The 21,025-nt window shown below is 37.1% G+C and overlaps 1 protein-coding gene and 1 long non-coding RNA gene across 4 annotated transcripts in view; both read left to right on the top strand.

Moving 5' to 3' along the window:
* Positions 1–21,025, top strand: part of LOC106078336 (ribosomal protein S6 kinase alpha-5-like) — a 130,152-nt gene that overhangs the window by 34,643 nt on the left and 74,484 nt on the right. The window contains exon 1 of one of the 3 annotated variants that reach the window (XM_056023590.1): positions 12,029–12,210. The exons of 1 other annotated variant lie outside the window; for it this stretch is intronic. The gene's annotated coding sequence lies outside the window, so the exon portion shown is untranslated. Of the gene's footprint in view, positions 1–12,028; positions 12,211–21,025 lie in introns of those variants that run through there. One more of the 3 variants, XM_056023591.1, reaches the window with a different exon arrangement.
* On the top strand, positions 13,863–16,602 carry LOC129925138 (uncharacterized). Its single transcript, XR_008776918.1, has 3 exons — positions 13,863–14,272; positions 14,887–14,963; positions 15,243–16,602. It is a non-coding gene; the product is annotated as an uncharacterized LOC129925138 (long non-coding RNA).

Genomic DNA, 21,025 nt, shown 5'->3' with positions numbered 1-21,025 from the left:
AATATTTAATTTAATTAATTAAAAAAGCACTAATTTGGGCCCCTCCCTTAAATGGGGGCCCGGGGGATTTTCAATTTTCCCTTACCCCCACCCTAGCTACGTCACTGTGTGCCTCCTATGTTTACATTCTTTTTACTGAAGACATAGTTTTATAAATCTATTTTTTTCATGCAACTCAATTTGAACGTCAGTAACAGATGTTTAATAATTGTCATTTATATATTTTTTTTTCTAAATTTTAGAAGCGAATCTTAATTTCTTCATAGAGCATTGTTATGGGAATTGCATAGATATCGGTGTCCTTCGGCAGTAATTCATTTGTTAACAAACAAATTATGTGAGATTGTAAAACTCTTTAAAATAGATTTAATATCTCGATAAAAGAGAAAATGATATCAATAAAAGTCAATTTCTTTCCTAGCAGTCGGAGGTTGGTTTCATTCATTTGTGTGAGATGCCTACCATGTAAAACAATGTTTTTTAGCCTGTTTTAAGTCATCGCCATCCATTGAATCTTCCCGTTTCTCAAAAAAAAAAGAAAATTATTTAAGAGCTAAAAAAAAAACGAGCCATAACAATTAATAAACCCCTTTCGAAATCCAGCGAAATTCATTTTACAACAAGAGTCTAACACCTTTTTCATCATTTGTTTCACAAAACTGTTGAAAGATGCGCTTATTTTCGGCATGGGTTTGTATTTTATTTACAGTTTTATAATTAGATTCAAATAGAAATGAAATTGCGGGCTAAACTTTTCTTGTGTATCATAACTCACAATGTGAATAGTGAATAGATTTGTTCTTTATTCTATATTACCTGTGAAGTCATTGTAGCGTCCAACCACTGATGGTTTCCTATATGTCCTCATAAGCTACATAACTAGACAATTTTGAAATAATATTTCAATTCTAACAGAAAAAAAGTCTTCTTGTGTTACATATGTTTTAAAATAAATTTAATTTTAATCAATTTTTCAACATCATACGAATTTTTAAAAAACTATGCATTTTTCTAAAAAAACATATCCTGCTTTGCCGTTTTTTGTTTTTAATATTGTTTTAATTGTAGATTTGTATAATTGTTCATGAATATTCTTAACTTATTTTTGGATATCGCTATATTTTCGTGAAGCCGACTTGGTTTCATAACCTCATCTGAAAATGCCATCAAAGTAGAACTTACTTTTTTTCTAGTGGCAATTCACTAAATCTCAAGGAAATATTACATGACATACCAGTGAGTTTTCGTAACAACATTTTATCAATGTTTTTTGTTTTTCAAAAGTTAAATTATTCTATTAAATGTTACCTTTAATGTTTTTTTGCAATTAACTTTTACATATCAATATATTAACATATGTAGATAAAATAAACTATAATATACGCGTAAGATTCAAGGACAATAGATACTCTCCGATCATAACAAGAGTAAGAATTTAAAAATAGAAAGTGGGATTCCCGAACTCAATTTCTAATTCTGTTTCTGTTCTTAAATTAGAAGCAAGTTAAGTATACTTGGTCTATATTTAGTTTCCCAGCTTTATTGTTGAAGAATTTTTAAATTTGTTTTGTTTCAGAGCACCTTAAGTTTCTTCTTTCCGCCTTTATGCCCAGCGCCCCCTTACCGCCCCATTTTGTGCCCAGCGCCCCCCTACCGCCCCTTTGGCTCTCAGCGCCCCCCAAAATCTCGAAAACGCCCCCTAGGGGGCGATATCGCCCCCGTTGAAGACCACTGATATAGATTCTTGGCATTGATGCCAAACGTGTGTGTTTGACATGATACTTATGATACTGTGGTATGTGTTTGCGTTTGACATGTTACTCTCTGTGTATTTGACATGATACTCTATGTTGGCATGATAATTTCGGTGTGTTTGACGTGATACTGTCAGTTTGCTAGTTGTGATATGCTAGTGTCTGTGTGTTTGACGTGATACTGTCAGTTTGCTTGTTGTGATATACTAGTGTCAGTGTGTATGACGTGATACTGTCAGTTTGCTTGTTGTGATATGACAGTGTCTGTGTGTATGACGTGATACTCTCAGTTTGTTTGTTGTGATATGATAGTGTCTGTGTGTTTGACGTGATACTGTCAGTTTGTTTGTTGTGATATGCTAGTGTCTGTGTGTTTGATGTGATGAATGAATGTATTCAGTTTGTGCTGGAGTTGCACTGCTTATCAGTGTTTGTATACAAGTGAAACCAAACCAGACAATGTTCCTCCCCTATACAAGTGAAACCAAACCAGACATTGTTCCTCCCCTACACCAGTGAAACCAAACCAGACATGTTCCTCCCCTACACCAGTGAAACCAAACCAGACAATGTCCCCCCCCCCCCCTATACCATTGAAACTAAACCAGACAATGTTCCCCCCTACACCAGTGAAACCAAACCAGACAATGTTCCCCCCCCCATACCAGTGAAACCAAACCAGACATTGTTCCTCCCCTACACCAGTGAAACCAAACCAGACATTGTTCCTCCCCTACACCAGTGAAACCAAACCAGACAATGTCCCCCCCCCCTATACCAGTGAAACCAAACCAGACAATGTTCCTCCCCTACACCAGTGAAACCAAACAAGACATTGTTCCTCCCCTATACTAGTGAAACCAAACCAGACAATGTTCCTCCCTTACACCAGTGAAACCAAACCAGACAATGTTCCTCCCCTACACCAGTGAAACCAAACCAGACAATGTTCCTCCCCTACACCAGTGAAACCAAACCAGACAATGTTCCTCCCTTACACCAGTGAAACCAAACCAGACAATGTTCCTCCCCTACACCAGTGAAACCAAACCAGACAATGTTCCTCCCCTACACCAGTGAAACCAAACCAGACAATGTTCCTCCCCTATACCAGTGAAACCAAACCATACATTGTTCCTCCCCTACACCAGTGAAACCAAACCAGACAATGTTCCTCCCCTACACCAGTGAAACCAAACCAGACAATGTTCCTCCCCTACACCAGTTAAACCAAACCAGACAATGTTCCTCCCCTACACCAGTGAAACCAAACCAGACAATGTTCCTCCCCTACACCAGTGAAACCAAACCAGACAATGTTCCTCCCCTATACCCTTCTCCATGCTAAACTTAATCTCTTAATGGACCGTCTCCGCAACTCTCGCTACCTTGTTTTTTTTTGTCCACTTGACATGTAATGAAGACCAAGTTCCACAAAGTTCCCCCCAAGGCATCAGGGTGAGAAGCATCGGCCGACATCGCTCATTAGTTGGGTGGAATGGGGGAACACTGCTTGGGTTTTAGTTTCAAAGATGGCTTGAGAAAAAAAAAATTAAAAAATAAACATTGGTTTTTTATTTCCTTGTGACTTTTTTCCTTGTGATTTTTTAAATTTATTTTGTAAATTTAAATTTTATTTATTTATTTATTTTTGTTAGTTTTGGGAGTTTAGCTGCTAGATAAATATGTCTCTAGATGAATTGTTAGACTGCATACCAAACGACCAGTCCATTAATGTTTTTTTTTTAAACTGTAATCGCTTCATGACATTTTTTATGTTGTATTTCTAATAAGATGAATGGAACAAATAGTCCTACTATGTAAATGATCTCTGTTTTATTTCATTGTTGTCATGTATTGGCGAACGTGTTGTGGTGTATCATTGGACACTATAAAAAAAAAATTGTAATTATTTTCCTACTCGACCCGTATACACACAGGCAATAGTCGTACGTAAGTACGCACGTGTGTGTACACGCTCTCTCTCTCTCTCTCTCTCTCTCTCATATACACTCTCTCTCTCGCTCGTGTTCATTAGCTTAAGGCAGAGAAATCGGCCAGATCTAAATGTTGATGTAGAATAATAAAGAGGGTAAAGTCTCTATCACAATGGATGGAGGTTCGAACTTACACCCGAGCTCAAGAAAAAAATTATTGTACAGCTATCAGTGTTTGATCTGTTTCATGTGCCAGGGTGTCTGTATTCCTTACCAAGACACTTTGTACACCAGTCCAGTTAGGACTTATAGATTTTGTGTACATCTTATAAGATGTTGAAATGTTTGACCCTGTAAAAAAATCCACTGGGCTAATACGTTTTATTAATTTTAAACTATGTAAGATGAAAGATCTCCCACCAATGTAGATAACAGATCCATGTACAGTCTTTCGCTGCAGCGTTGCTGGCTTACTTGAATAAGGGAGGAAGATGGTAGTTGATATGGTCAAACTAAATTGGTAGCTAACTAAAATTTTACTTGAAGGATTTCTTTAAAAGACCGAGCAGGCAGAATATTGCGTATTCACAGAAGGCTTTTTTTATTTTTATATATTTTTTTAAATTTTAGAATTTTGTATCCTTCATGATTTTTTTTCTGTATTTTACTTGGGGCAATTAGAGTCATTTGTTGGGTTATCTTTCTTGTCTGATTCTGTACGTATAGTCCAATCCGCATTCACCTAAGTTTTACTTGTTCATTCCCTTCCTCCTAAAAATGAAACTGGTCGCTACTTGATCATTGTGGAGTGAATGGGTTTTAAGAATGTTGTTCAACTGATCCTAGAGACAGACACATATGTTGTATGATGGTAACTTTAATTTGAATATATCTGTGAAAATGAAATGTTAAAACAACTTGAAACTGATGATATTTTTAATGTAGGATTTTGCCAATGTTTTAGGCTAAGGTCAAATAAAGTTTGAAACAAAACGTGTTATATTTCAGGAAATCAAGATTTGAACAAAACCAAAAGTCAAGCACATATTTAGCAAGGAACATACATGTGGAAGAGTTTTGCTTTAGTTTTTGTTTTTGTTTTTCTTTGTTTTTGTTTTTGTTGTGTACGTTCCTTCAGAATTGAAGATGATTACATCCTAGCCCCAAACCTGCAGCGGGCAGGGTTCGAACCCGGGACCATCCAGAAGACCATACCACACGACCAAGATTTTGAAAATAAAGCAAGAACATTTGTGAATGGCAGCGCTAATTGTTTAGCAGAACCCACCTGGGATCAGATCATTGGCTCTTCCTCACAACTGAAATGTATTTGAACCAGGCGTCTAATAACTTGCTACAAATAAAACTACTTGGAAATGATAAACATTTGAAATATTTATTTATAGAAAATGTACAGGTTTGTGCATGCGTGTATATGTATTTAAAAAGGGGGGGGGGGGAATAGTCAAAGCAAAAAAAAAAAAGAGGCAACCTCTCAAAAGTCCTATTTCGGCTTTCCAAAGCTTGTACTTCCAAACTGAGTCTAATTGCGAGCGACTTGTGTGCTGTTAGTGATACTCCAATGGACAATAGAAAACAGCAGCTGGTTCTTCAGTCAACTACCTCGAGTTTATTATAGGTCGACTTTTTTTTCCCCTTCTAATTAATGAATTGACGTTTAAAAAAAGCCATACGCTTCGTGATAATCCATCACAGCCCACCCGCCCCAATACACTCACAGCCACAGCCTGGACAAAAAACGCACTTTATAGGCCCTTGGTAATATGTGATAAGAATAGATAGAAATGTAGTTTGGAGCATTTTACGGCAAGTGCAAGAGTCAATCCTTTGTCCATTGCTCATCACTTTTATCGATACATTTGTTTTTACTGCAATCAAGTCAAACTGGGTTGTTGTTGTTTGAAATATATTTATACTTTTTTTTTGTTTGGACACTTAATTTTATTGGAATTAGGAAAGTCTGCATTTTGAAAGAAGTTTCTTGGAAAGTCTGATTTAATTTTTCATACAAATACGTGTTGTCTGAGTTGTCGTAATGGAGGCGTGGTCCAGTAATCTGTGGCGTTAGCTATATGCACCAGTCAGCTACTTTGCTAGGGTTCGAATTCTGCTACATTCTATACTTTTTTAAAACCAAATAATACTAGACTTACAAAGTCAAGAATAGAAGTGTATTATAAAAAGAAGTGTATAATAAAAAAAAGTGTATAGTAATAAAAAAGTGTATGATAAAAAAGTGTATAATTTTTTTAAAAGTGTATACTAAAAGTATAGCACATGACTAAAACTGTAGGTGACAGTAAACGTGTTTAACTTTTAAAACACCAACATACGTGTATCGTTGTTAGCCTTACCTCCCCTTTCTTTTTCTATTGAATTTATTTAAGGAAGAGATGTTGGTTTCAATGTTGCGATTTTAATGTCATAAGTCGATGGGTACTTTCCTTCTCTCTCTCTCTCTTTCCCTCTCTCTCTCTCTCTCTCTCGATGAGTGTGTGTTGGACAACTAATAACTTATTGATTGTCTTGTTATCTTTTCATCTTTAATTTGACACGGGTATTACTCTCGAGATACAATGTAGACATAGGTCAGTCAGTATTGGGAGTTAATAGCTTGTGTTTTTTTTTTAAATCTTTTAATTCGTAGCTTCATCTGTCGTGACATTTGGAAAGACTGAACAAAAACAAGTCATTTATTTGCATAGTTCATTATTGGCCGCGTAACATTTAAAATATTGTTGTTATTTGTTTGTATTAAGATAAAAGTACTTTTATTTTGAAAGACACTCAATCTTTATTAAAAAGTGATTTGTTTGTTATACTAACACAGTGTTTACCAAACGTTTTCCTTAACGTAACACTTTTCACATTCTAAGCATTTAGCGAAACACTTTGCTTAGTTTTTAGAGAGATTAATTCTAACACTTTGCTTAGTTTTTAGAGAGATTAATTCTAACACTTTGCTTAGTTTTTAGAGAGATTAATTCTAACACTTTGCTTAGTTTTTAGAGAGATTAATTCTAACACTTTGCTTAGTTTTTAGAGAGATTAATTCTAACACTTTGCTTAGTTTTTAGAGAGATTAATTCTAACACTTTGCTTAGTTTTTAGAGAGATTAATTCTAACACTTTGCTTAGTTTTTAGAGAGATTAATTCTAGTAGTTCGTGGAACACATATTGAGTCCTGGAGGAACACTATGGTTCCGCGGAACACAGTTTGAGAAACACTCCACTGACACAATAAAGCATTTAATCTATTCCTGTTGCATTTAGGCTGATGTCAATTTGGATTGAAGTGGCTTTAACCACACTTGTTCCACATATGTACCACATTAATAAGACACTTATACAATACGTGTACCATACTAGAACCACACTTATACAATACTAGTATCACACGTGTACAATACCGGACAATACGTGTACTTAATGTGTACTATACATATACCTCATTGTGTACCACACATGTACCAGTCATGTACCTCCATTGTAAGCCTACCACACATGTACATGCACCTCCATTGTAAGCCTACCACACATGTACCAGTCATGTACCTCCATTGTAAGCCTACCACACATGTACCAGTCATGTACCTCCATTGTAAGCCTACCACACATGTACCAGTCATGTACCTCCATTGTAAACCTACCACACATGTACCAGTCATGCACCTCCATTGTAAGCCTACCACACATGTACCAGTCATGTACCTCCATTGTAAGCCTACCACACATGTACCAGTCATGTACCTCCATTGTAAGCCTACCACACATGTACCAGTCATGTACCTCCATTGTAAGCCTACCACACATGTACCAGTCATGTACCTCCATTGTAAGCCTACCACACATGTACATGCACCTCCATTGTAAGCCTACCACACATGTACCAGTCATGTACCTCCATTGTAAGCCTACCACACATGTACCAGTCATGTACCTCCATTGTAAGCCTACCACACATGTACATGCAGCTCCATTGTAAGCCTACCACACATGTACCAGTCATGTACCTCCATTGTAAGCCTACCACACATGTACCAGTCATGTACCTCCATTGTAAGCCTACCACACATGTACCAGTCATGTACCTCCATTGTAAGCCTACCACACATGTACCAGTCATGTACCTCCATTGTAAGCCTACCACACATGTACATGTACCTCCATTGTAAGCCTACCACACATGTACCAGTCATGTACCTCCATTGTAAGCCTACCACACATGTACCAGTCATGTACCTCCATTGGAAGCCTACCATACATGTACCAGTCATGTACCTCCATTGGAAGCCTACCACACATGTACCAGTCATGGACCTCCATTGTAAGCCTACCACACTTGTACCATTCATGTACCTCCATTGTAAGCCTACCACACATGTACCAGTCATGGACCTCCATTGTAAGCCTACCACACTTGTACCATTCATGTACCTCCATTGTAAGCCTACCACACATGTACCAGTCATGGACCTCCATTGTAAGCCTACCACACTTGTACCATTCATGTACCTCCATTGTAAGCCTACCATACATGTACCAGTCATGTACCTCCATTGTAAGCCTACCACACATGTACCAGTCATGGACCTCCATTGTAAGCCTACCACACTTGTACCATTCATGTACCTCCATTGTAAGCCTACCACACTTGTGCCATACTTGTTAGGTTTAGAAGACTTCCTTTACTATCGTTTTACCGTATTGAGGTTACTGAAACGTGACTATAATATTGGCATTACCTAATTATTGGTTGTTACCCAATGGCAGCTTTCAATGTTTCTGAAAACACTTCATGAGCGATTATTATTTGCTTTGATTGGTTGAAGACTACATTCATTGCTCTCGTGGCTAAAGTTTTTTCTTTAATAAAACAAATCTGTTTCAAACCAGATCTACGATGTTTTTATGATATGCCATCGTGATGACCTTTGTTCAAATGAATGATCAAGATGGTTTGAGCCTAAAATGCTTCTTTCTGTTAGCAAATCTCAGTAAGATGTAGCCGAGTTTCTTCCTATTTGTTTATAACGATATATTTAGATTTGCACCACAGCCCCGCCCAATATTTTTTTTGTAAAAGTCAGTATCATAAGCTTTGATCTTCAACATTTGTTTTATCATGAGAAACATTTTGAAGTTAAAGCGTACCGCAGACTTCCTGCTTGTAGACAAATGTTGCATTTTTAGCAAAGTGTTTCACATCAAAAATGCGGTTGATTCAAGAATCTCACTTTGAGAGGATTAATGCTAGAATCTTTGTCAAAGTGTTGTATTGCTGTTGCTATAAAAACCATCCATCTCTCTCTCTCCTCCTCCATTACATACACGAGAGAGAGAGAGAGAGAGAGAGAGAGCGTCTGTGTGAGTTCATGATTATCGTTAATCTGTGGTTTTCTCGACTTTGTATTGTCACGTGTTTGAGCGCTGTCTATGTGAGGCCAGGCATGTGGAGGTAATCCACAGAGACTAGCCTGTAATCATTTTGAGGTTAAGAGCCCTTGCTCCTGCAGATAAAGCTCCTACTGTATGCTTGTTTGGTATCAGCAGACTTTATGTATCAGTGTCTTCTTCGACATCCAGTAGTGTTTGTCCTACTGGCCTAGTCGTTCTTCAAAGGCCTTATCTTATGCAAGTTAATAAGCGAATGGACACGTTTTTTGGCTTCAGTTTGTGTACAGACGTTTTGTACACAGCCCTGATGTACATACACAAACATGTGATATGGTGTTATGGATGTGGTGGTAGAGTGGCTGTTTTTTTTTTTTTTTGTGTTGTTTTAACCGGAAGTCCTCAATTGTAGGGGTTGTTGAGATTTTGGGTGGGTTTGACGACGTTGCATTGTGGCTACCCAGCCTTTGTGGCTACCAGCCTTTGTGGCTACCCAGCCTTTGTGGCTTGGCTACCTGGTTGTATCAATCCAGTTGATGTCTTGTAGTCATTGTGCTGTCCGTCGGAAGTTGTTGGTCATAGTTTTAAGTCTACCACTTACTGAAATCTATGTAATGGACCTCATTCACCAATCGTAAACAAACAACATTTAGCCACGTGATTCTCTATCTCTTCTATTCAAATTACGATCTAATTTTTAATACACAATGACTACCACGTGACAGTTTTTTTTATTGTTTTATCAATATTATCACGTGACTAAATGTTGTTTGTTTACGATTGGTGAATGAGGTCCATTAGAGCTATATGATATGATGAATGTGTTTGATCAACAATTTTTGTTTAAAGTCTATTCCTCCTAATGTTCGATATTTGTTTGTTATGTTCGATACTTGTTTGTTATGTTCGATACTTGTTTGTTATGTTATATTTATATGAGACTGTGTGATGTTTCAACAGAGTGTGTTCGGCTTACTTACTAGGCACAGCGTGCTATAACCTACGTCCTGAGAATGGAGCTGCCATCGTTCATATGGTTAAATACTGTCGTTTGCATAACAGGTGGCGTCTATTTTTTTTTCCATTCTCTGCTCCGGCCTCCTTTCTTTCTCCTTTCTCTCTCTCTCTTTTCTGTCTCTTTTTTCCCCCCTTTCCACCCCTTTCTCTATTTCGCTGCCCATCTGTTCCCCACCCCATAAGCCTGTGTATCTAATTTTCTCCTTATTGCTTTGTGTGTGTATGTCATTAGGTATGACGCTGACAGTTTATTTACATAGACACAGATACTTGAGCAGGACATAACTATCAATAATGTTTTGGATAAATAAGGGATTTAAAAATAAAAAAAAAAAGGCTGCGCGATCTGGTCATCTATTTCCAATGTTGATTGATGTTAAGAGGTCAATTTGAAAGTGTACATGTAAGCATTGTTCTCTCCACTGGACACTTCTAGTCTGGCCCCCACTTGTTGGTTGGAGGGGGGGGGGGGCACCGGACCTGTGGACATGCTCAACCCAAAAACTCACGAACTAACAGTGGACTAACACAAAACGAGCCCCAGGGGGAGTAACCAAAAGCACTGGTTTTTTCTTTGTGTATTTTCCACCCCCACCGTACGCACCCCCCCTCCCCCCCAAACTGCTGCTGACTGTCCTCATTGCGTCCTACCACTAGCTAGTAGAGTTTCCACGCGCAGTCACCTCCACATGATCGTCTGCTACGTGCTACTTTAATTTGGGAAATATTTTAGATGATTTTTAAAATGTACCGGTTTTCAATCAATGGTCTGTTTTTCTCACTCCCTCTCTCTTTCTTTCTCCTTGCGCGCACTTTCCTTTCTTTTCTCCTTTCTTGACTGTTTATTGGATGTGTTTGTCACGCACCCGTTTGAACACTGTGTTTGTCACGCACCCGTTTGAACACTGTGTTTGTCACGCACCCGTTTGAACACTGTGTTTGTCACGCACCCGTTTGAACACTGTGTTTGTCACGCACCCGTTTGAACACTGTGTTTTTCACGCACCCGTTTGAACACTGTGTTTGTCACGCACCCGTTTGAACACTGTGTTCTATCTCTCCTTTGTTTTTCCTTTCACTTGAACTCTTCCTTTCATACAATTTCCAAATGATCTTCAAATCGTGACATCTGAACGTGCCTCGCTTTGACAACAAACTACAAACTGGTGTACATGGATGTGTGTGTGTGCGTGTGTGTGTGTGTGTTTACATTAACTTTATACCTAAAAGATGAAGTACTAATACACAAGTATTTTACTTAAAGTCAAATACATGAAGTACATGAAGTCACTTAGTCAGTATACATGAAGTTGGCTGCATAGAGCTGAACACACACACACAAGTTTTTAATTATCCTATGTGTTGTCTGGAACCTGTGCTAGATTTCTTTATTTGCCAATAATTGCTCAAGTCTGTAGTCGTATTGTAGATGAGATATAGTCAAACTTTCTAATATTAAATCAGGTATAGTCAAACTTTCTAATAGTAGATCAAATATAGTCAAACTTTCGTATTGTAGATCAGGTATAGTCAAAGTTTAATATACTTAATTTAACAGGACCTATGCATTTGTCGGATTACCGTTTTGTTCATTATAAATTATAATTATTATATTTTTTTTAAATATTCATATAATATTAGTAACAATGAAAACGAATGATAAATACAACATGGTTAAATGAGCTTTAGACTACTAATTAGCTAGTTGTATGACATTGTGTATACGATGCAACTTTCATACGTATGCTACTGTTTAGTCAAGGCTTGACGGTAGATACCGGTAATGTCAATACATAGCCAGCAGTAGTGATCTGTTGTAGCCAGACTGGGAGCTTGCCTCACAAACAGCTGATTCAAGCCGAACAGGGTCGTGTGGTGATGGGCCAGAATAGCGCGTTGGTGAAACCTGGCTCAGCCTGCAGTTACTTAGACTCTGCCACATTGGATACTTGGACTGGGGACCATTGAATTCACTCGGTACTTTTATTAAGTTTGGCATATTTCATTCATTCGCTTATTTATTTGGCAGAATTGGTTTGCATTTTATACATTCACTATTTTATATTTCAAAGAAAGGATTTCATTCGTAAGTGTGTGCAAATTAGTTCTAGATCTATAGTTTAAACAACCATATGTGTAGTTCAGGGTTGTTTTTTCTTCATTGTAGTTATAGTGGATAGAACATTACTTAATAAGTTAAGGCCTTTAAATAATTTCTAATGGCCTACGTGTTTATATATATATACCGGTATAAATTTTGTTTTTGAGTTTTCACGAAATGTAAACATTTCTTAAGAATGAATGAATTATTACCATCTTTTTTTTTTTTGGCAGTATGGAGCAGCGACTCCCTTGTCTACATTTCTGACTTCCCTTGCGATATATGTAATCGTCCGTTCGGTCCTGTACATACATATAATATGATATAGATTTATGATACCATGTGTAAAGTGGTGAGATGTTAATGCGTGCAGAATAGTTGATTAGTGACGTATTCTTGGGCCAGGCACGACAAACTTTGACTTGACTCTGTAGAGAGGTTTAATACGTTGAGAGTTGCTACTTATACGCTATTAAGTAGTTATGTGTATCCCCTCTCGCTCTTTCTTTCTCCTCGCCCTTTCTCTCTGTCTCTCCCATCTGTCTTTCTTACTCTCCTCATGGGGACTCCTGTATTACAAGTAATTGGCTGCACTCAGTGCTTCTAACGAAGTATTTGAAAATACGTAAGCAACAACTGAAGTGACTGAACCAAATCTCGATAAAGAAACAAAAATCTGGTGCTATTTCTTTATAATGGACATGGGTAACATGTACCAAATGCACGAGTAGATCTATATACATTAATTACTTGACTGATTAATGCTTTAAGTCCCTAACAGTTTCAGCATGTATACTACGCTAAGAACTAGATCTGGCTGCGTTGTGTTCACTTTGTGTGTCAGAATCTGTGTTCACTTTGTGTACACGTAGTTATTACGCCTCTCATTACTTTAAATATAGACCTATACGTTATACCTCTATAGAGCCTATTTCATATGTTTCTCTGTTATACCTCTATAGAGCCTATTGCATATGTTTATCTGTTATACCTCTATAGAGCCTATTGCATATGTTTCTCTGTTATACCTCTATACTATAGAGCCTATTGCATATGTTTCTCTGTTATACCTCTATACTATAGAGCCTATTGCATATGTTTCTCTGTTATACCTCTATACTATAGAGCCTATTGCATATGTTTCTTTGTACAGCTTAGACTGTGATGATTGAGCGGCCACGTCCTGTTGATACGGGATGGAGCGAGGCGGGGGTCGATGGGTCATTAATTATTTATGTTCGCTGAAAAGTGGAGAGAGAAAAAAAAAAAGAGAGAGGGGGGGGTCGAAGATGACTACATTAGAATGATGACCACTGTCTGGTCAGTGCGGTGGGAAAGGAAGTCCCCGTCTCTGGTGTAAATACTAGTTTGAGATGACCATAGATTGTAGTCGCCGTGCTTCGAGAAAGACGAGCCCAATACTTTGAATGTTACTTCATTATATACTTAAGAGAGGGGGGAGAGGGCTTCCTCTCAGCTGTCCGCGTTTCACGCATGCTTAGAAGTTCTTTTCCACTTGTTGAACATGGAAGCGAAGAGGGGAACAGTGGGGGGGGGGGGGGCATGTCTGATATCGTGGACGCTATAAATAAGCAACGGGCGTCGGGCGTTCATTAGCTCGGCGCCTTCGACATAGAAAGCCTTAGCTCTGACCAGGTCGCGGCCTACGTCATCACTGGTCAGAGGCCAAGGATATGCGTCACTGATTGATGCGTGTGTACGTAACCACTCAGTCCACTGTGTTGCTGTGTAGTTTACATAGACAGACAGATTTCTTTTGAAACAAATAGAATCTTCATCTAAATATGATTTAGACTTTTCAATATATTGATAATATTCATCATGGATTAAAACTCTAGATCTACAATGGTGAACAAAGGTCTCGTTTTGTAAAGGATCTAGATCTAGCACTGCTAGTAACTAGCAGATATGCTTTCCGATTACCAAAAGATGATGAATGGTGGCTTAGAAAGAAAAAATGGCCAGCGGTAATACCTTTGGCTTAGAGAAGGATTAGATCTACGTACCATTAAAGGAGTACTCTAAAGTAAGTAAATATTTCTAGATCCAGCATATTAACATTATACATAATTAATTGACTTTTATGCTTTTGATGATTAACATGATAATCATTATATAAAGTCAAAGTGGGTAGATCTAGAAATCTAGGCCTAGCCTAGGCATTGAATACTTGATCTAGGCTAGGACGATGTAGATCTAATTGTAAATCTATTCATTTAATAACGATTCTGTCAATAATTATAGAGTCTAGATCTAGTTTATATACCAATAGCATAATATAGTCCGTATATTATATAGAAGTACAAATAGACAGGTAGTAACTTATAGACTAGATTATAATAGATAGAGATACATATATATATTTTATATAGATATATATATATTATATATATATAACCAGTAGAAGTACAGATCTATAATCTATTGTAGACTATTACTAGTATTCTATAGTTACATAGACTCATTCTATTAGACTGTTAGACAGTTACTATTAGATCTGTCATATTTTATACCTCGGTATATACCAAATTATTCTAGTAAATGTTAGATGTTATATATAGGCCTAATATATAATACATTTTATTTTATATTTTATACAGTTTGCATTTCATTTCAAAAAAATTAATTGTAAACTTTCAGATCTGCCATTAACATTTTCAAGACGAAGTATCATGGCCAGTATTGAAGGATTACGTACTATAAAGGAATACTCTAAAGTAAGTAATAATTATTACTAGCATCTAGCATATAATATTAGTATTATAAATAATTTAAAATTTTTATGCTTTTGATCATCAACAAGACTATAAAAAGAGGCTATTGCTAGGAAGTAAATACTACTTTAGGCTAGAACTATGTAAATCTATTAATTTAATAACGATTCTATCAATAGATATTCTAGTAAATGTTTGATATTATTATATTATATACAGTATTTATTTACAGTTTGCATTTCATCTAAAAAATATTAATAGTAAACTTTATTTAACTTTCAGATCTGCCGTTAACATTTTGAAGACGATGAAGTATTGTGGACTAGCTACTACACATGAAAGAGTAGAGAGTGCATTAAAAAAAGTGTTAAGTCTCAGGAAGTCGCAGGATGGCTGCCTGGTCTTGTGGTTTGCGCGCTGGACTGTCGTTTGGATTTATCGATGTCTCTAGTTCAAACCCTGCCCGCTTCCATCCCCTGTTGTCAACTCTGAAGGAACATCCGAAACATGTCAAACATATAAGGATATAATAGTAAAAAAAAACCATATCAGTGATTTCAGTGAATTTCAAGATAGTGTAAGAAATATAAATGTGTCTTCGTTTTGGATGTTCTTTGTCAAGAGGAGTGTATGATTTATGTACATTGTAAAGGTTCTGGTCCAGTTAAGGTAGTATATATATATTCTATTGTTCTAGGTACATCTCTTTGATGTTTTTTTTTAAACAAACAGAAGTATTTGGTAAAGGTGATAAGCTACTTCTTAAAACTGTATCCTACATTTATGAAATTACTAATTTGTTAGAACTCATAGAACAATATTCTACAAAAAATTTTACCAACAATACTAACAGTTTTTAAATGCTATTAAAGAAAACACTAAGTACACAAATACAAAAAATGACAATTAAATAAATATATTAAATTGACTTAAACCAAACAGGACTAAATAAGAAGACCATGTCACTTTTTATGGACTATCTAAATTAAGTATTGTCTACCCACATCCTGCAGACTCCTGCTTATATAAGTTATTGACCATGTACACTACATATATTTAAAGGTTTAAGATCCAGTGGGATAAATCAAAAAGATGAAAATATTTCTTTTATCTTTCCTAATTTTAATGATTCATCAAAACATCATAAAGGTTCTCTGTAAGTCTAACTGTTAGATGTTATATTATGGGTAATTATCTTGTTTTTTGAAGTAACTTGTGTAATCTATAAGATAAGATATGTTGCTGGTTATTGTGTTCATGTGGTTCTAAAGAAATTTAATGACTGCATGACTGGGGATGGGAGCGGCCAGGGTTTGAACTTGGGACCATCAATAAATCTAAGTGACAGTCTGGAGCGCAAGCCGCTAGTCTGGAGCGCAAGCCGCTCCACCAGGCAGCCATCAATATATATATAATATATAATTAAATAACATTAACATTATATGAGCAAACCGCTTGAACAGGCAGCCATCCATATATTTAAATCAAATTAACATTATATGTAATCATTGTATTTTTAAAATGTGTATTGTAAATTATTGAAATTTTTTTTTCCATATGTTCATTAAGCAATTGCAATAAAAACTTAACTCATTAAAGTGGTATCCTTTGTCTGCAAATAAAATTGCTATATAACACCACACATTTGTTTTCATGTTGTGTTATTTCTGTTGTGATGCTTGTTATCATTAGTGTGTACATTAAGTTGTAAAGCAACTGATCAATTTTATATTCTAATAACATATGTAGGTGTAATACTGTTTATAGAAAAGTCATAACATACATGACTACAAGTTAATGAGTTACAGACTATATCACTTAGCCTAAGCACTAATGCAAACATTCAGCCAGGTGTGCTACAGTTCAGTTTACAACACACTACAGTTTACAACACACACAAAGCAGTCTTCAATCACTTAGTGTGTATATTAAGTAAATACATAAAGTCTAGACCTAGTAATTAGTCTACTTTAATAATACGTCTGTTTATAGTTATGAGGATCTAAGTCTGATCTAGTAGTTAATCTACTTTAATACGTCTGTTTATAGTTATGAGGATCTAATTCTAGACCTAGTAATTTGTCTACTTTAATAATACGTCCGTTTATAGTTATGAGAATCTAAGTCTAGACATAGTAATTTGTCTAGTTTAATAATACGTCTGTTTATAGTTATGAGAATCTAAGTCTAGACCTAGTAATTTGTCTAGTTTAATAATACGTCTGTTTATAGTTATGAGAATCTAAGTCAGGACCTAGTAATTTGTCTACTTTAATAATACGTCTGTTTATAGTTATGAGGACAACAACTACATGTTGGTTGTGTTACATTTTAAAACACTTCGCCTAAGCGCTAATGCTAACACAATCACTTAGTGTGTATATTAAGTAAATACATAAAGTCTAGATCCTGTGATTAGTCTAGTTTAATAATACGTCTGTGTATAGTCATCAGGACAACTACACGTTGGCTGTGTTACAGTTTACAACACTTCGCCTAAGCGCTAACACACAGCCAGGCTCTGGTTACGATCAGAAACAATGGTCGCTGACCTACTACGTCACAAACCAGCCTTACGGCCTGGGGTCACGGAGGTCACGATTAGCTAATACAAACACTAAGTAATTAAACAGCAGCATATTGTGTGTCCTTCTCTGAGCTGGACGTTATACATTCATGTCTCGCTAATCGACTCTTGTGTTTCCTTGTCGTTGTTGTCTATCCTGTGGTGACCAACTTGCTGAATGTGGTTACACAACATCCACTACAGCAACCACCTGAGTTAGAAAGGCAAGGGAAGCATATACAGGAGAAGCTTCTAGTCCCCCTCACTTGGGTTGGAGTGGATAGAGGGGAGGTCTGAATAGTCCCCACTCTGCTTTTCAGGTCTGTCAACTTGTCCAAGACTGGTAATGAACCATTTGCCACTTCATTAGACTCTCTGACAATTGACCCTTTTTCTGTTTCCCTTTACGGCATTGCTGTTGTCGCTAAAGCTTCCACGTAGTCACACAGAATCTGACAAATAACTTATTACTTTTTTTTTCTAGGCTTCAAATTATTATTATTAGCTGTATTAAAAAGTCTTTTTTTTTAAAGTGTAAATTGATTGGTGTGTGTTTCAAGGGGTTATCAGGTCATTAACTATTCCTCCTTCACACACACACACACACACACACACACATTTCAACACTATTTTAGCAATATTTATAAACGAGGCCAATTTGACCAGGTTAAAGGCCAGGCTGTCCATTATTATCTTAACGTTTTCTTAGTACATCAAGTGTAGACCAAGTTTGATCTAAGTTCCATCCTCCAATGTTTAACAACAGTGCCACTCTCATCGAGTCAGTTCCATCCTCCAATGTTTAACAACAGTGCCACTCTCATCTAGTCAGTTCCATCCTCCAATGTTTAACAACAGTGCCACTCTCATCTAGTCAGTTCCATCCTCCAATGTTTAACAACAGCGCCACTCTCATCTAGTCAGTCCATCCTCCAATGTTTAACAACAGCGCCACTCTCATCTAGTCAGTTCCATCCTCCAATGTTTAACAAAAGCGCCACTCTCATCTAGTCAGTTCCATCCTCCAATGTTTAACAACAGTGCCACTCTCATCTAGTCAGTTCCATCCTCCAATGTTTAACAACATCGCCACTCTCATCTAGTCAGTTCCATCCTCCAATGTTTAACAACAGTGCCACTCTCATCTAGTCAGTTCCATCCTCCAATGTTTAACAACAGTGCCACTCTCATCTCGTCAGTTCCATCCTCCAATGTTTAACAACAGCGCCACTCTCATCTCGTCAGTATATGATGTCTAGATTCTAACACCAAGCTCTGGCTGAACTATTGCGTATGTTAACACCAAGCTCTGGCTGAACTATTGCGTATGTTTTGTCTAGATTCTAACACCAAGCTCTGGCTGAACTATTGCGTATGTTTTGTACTTCCAACAAACTTCCGGTTTTCTTTTTATGAACAATTTCAGCAGGCAGACAAAAGGCAAACTGTCATTAAGAATTTTTTGTTTGTTTGTAAACTTTAGTACCACCTCCCCCATCCCCCCAGCCTTATGTAGCCCGGATGTTCTCGGTACATACGTAGGTACCAGTTGTTGACTTACTCTTGCACGCGCTGAGTCTTGGTGAATGCTTTGATTCGACCCACAGTCAATGTGTACTCAGTTTTCTTCTTATGTTCTTCATCCGAACACAACGAGGTAGCGAATTTAGATTTCATGAGCAACAGATCGATTACTATAATAAATATACTAGTCATCAATAGGCTCACTATTTCTTTTTTTTTTGGTAAAACAAAGTAGGTCAAAATGGTCAAAGTTCAAAATGTTATGTCTGCTGTAGTGTCAGGTCTTAAAGTCTGTCTGTTGTGGTATCAGGTCTAAAAGTCTGCCGTAGTATCAGGTCTTAAAGTCTGTCTGTTGTAGTGTCAGATCTAAAAGTATGTCTGCTGTAATGTCAGGTCTTAAAGTATGTCTGCTGTAGTGACAGGTCTTCTCAGGTCACTTCATTGACTCGTACTATTTGCTCATTCCTCTGGAGTGGTAACTCTTGAACTAGATCTAGATCTGGTAGTAACTAAATGTGGCTCGTATATCTTATTGAATCTCTTGTCGTTCTGATTACGTTTAGTTTTCGTTGTCACAAAAGCTAAATGTGGAAGTCAGTCATTTGGATTGTATGTAGACTCCTGATCGTAAGGGAGTGAATAGATTGCATAGGTCTTTTTTTTTGTTTTGTTCCTGGTGCACCAAATCTGTTTAAAAACAAACAAACTTGCATGCTAGAGTTTTCTGTAACCCCAGGCCCGCTCAACAGAATGTTCTCGGCCCACCAAGCTTATCACTTGAGAGTTATGCTAATGGACTGGGCTTTGATGTCACGTCTGAACCCTAACCTAGTTGTGTCGATTAACACTTGAGGTGCTGACACCTTGTCTCACAGAATGTCATTTGGGTTTTGACAGGCCGCTGGGGGAAGTATGCTGCAATACACATTCAAGACATCTGGTCAGCACACTTGGGGCTGGACACACCTCCACTAATTGCACGCGACACGTCGCTACACACAAGCACATCAATTAATGCGGTGTAGAGCTTGGCTGGTGTTGGGATGTGTGTTAAGTCATGCATTGCAAGGACTCAGATGTGTACTCATTTCTTGGCGCACTATGAACACGTGACTACACTATGTTCCTGTCGGTGGGGGGGGGGGGGGGGGAGAAGCGCTGCACAATTATGGTAATTTAAAGTCTTCCATTTCAGTCTTTGTACTTGTAAAGATTTTTTTTAAAGCAATTTTTAGCCTCTCCAAAAGATTGTCCCGACAGCGAGTTAGCACGACTACTCAATAAATAGACACAATCAGGGTTTTAAGGTTTGAGGTAAAGGGGATTTTTTTAAATTAAGTATAGATTTTTGTTTGGGGGGGGGGGAGGCACTACTTTTTCACACACACTAACACACACAAAGAAAAAAACAAGCAAAATAATATAAAAAATATTTTTTCAGCCATATCTCACTAATGTAAGATTATATCCTTTTTTTCTATATCAGACAAAATTAATAAAGTAACATAATTCATTGGCTGATTTTTTAAATTGCTTCATGTTTTGTTACGAACAATGACTTCTTGTGCAAAGTTTCAACTTAATCCAAGAATGGGAAGTGGGAGAAATCATGTAGTGAATTGTACATCTGTACCAGACAGACAGATGTAGTGAATTGTAGTGTACTACATCTGTACCAGACAGACAGATGGAGTGAATTGTAGTGTACTACATCTGTACCAGACAGACAGATGGAGTGAATTGTAGTGTACTACATCTGTACCAGACAGACAGATGGAGTGAATTCATATTAGCTTTGTAAAAAAAAAAAACAACTAATGATAATATTGATGGTTATTTCAGCGCGATTCCGGGGCTTCCAATGGTTTTGACTGGATATGCAACCAAGTCTTCAGATAACAGCACACACACACACACACACTCCTAAAAACATACATTCTATTTCACAAGCAGTACTTTCACTAGCTGCATATGT

Source organism: Biomphalaria glabrata, chromosome 3 (assembly GCF_947242115.1).
Source record: "Biomphalaria glabrata chromosome 3, xgBioGlab47.1, whole genome shotgun sequence".
In the NCBI taxonomy this organism is placed as follows: domain Eukaryota; kingdom Metazoa; phylum Mollusca; class Gastropoda; family Planorbidae; genus Biomphalaria; species Biomphalaria glabrata.
The sequence above is the reverse complement of the archived record's forward strand: the minus strand, read 5'-3'. Positions and strand labels throughout refer to the sequence as shown.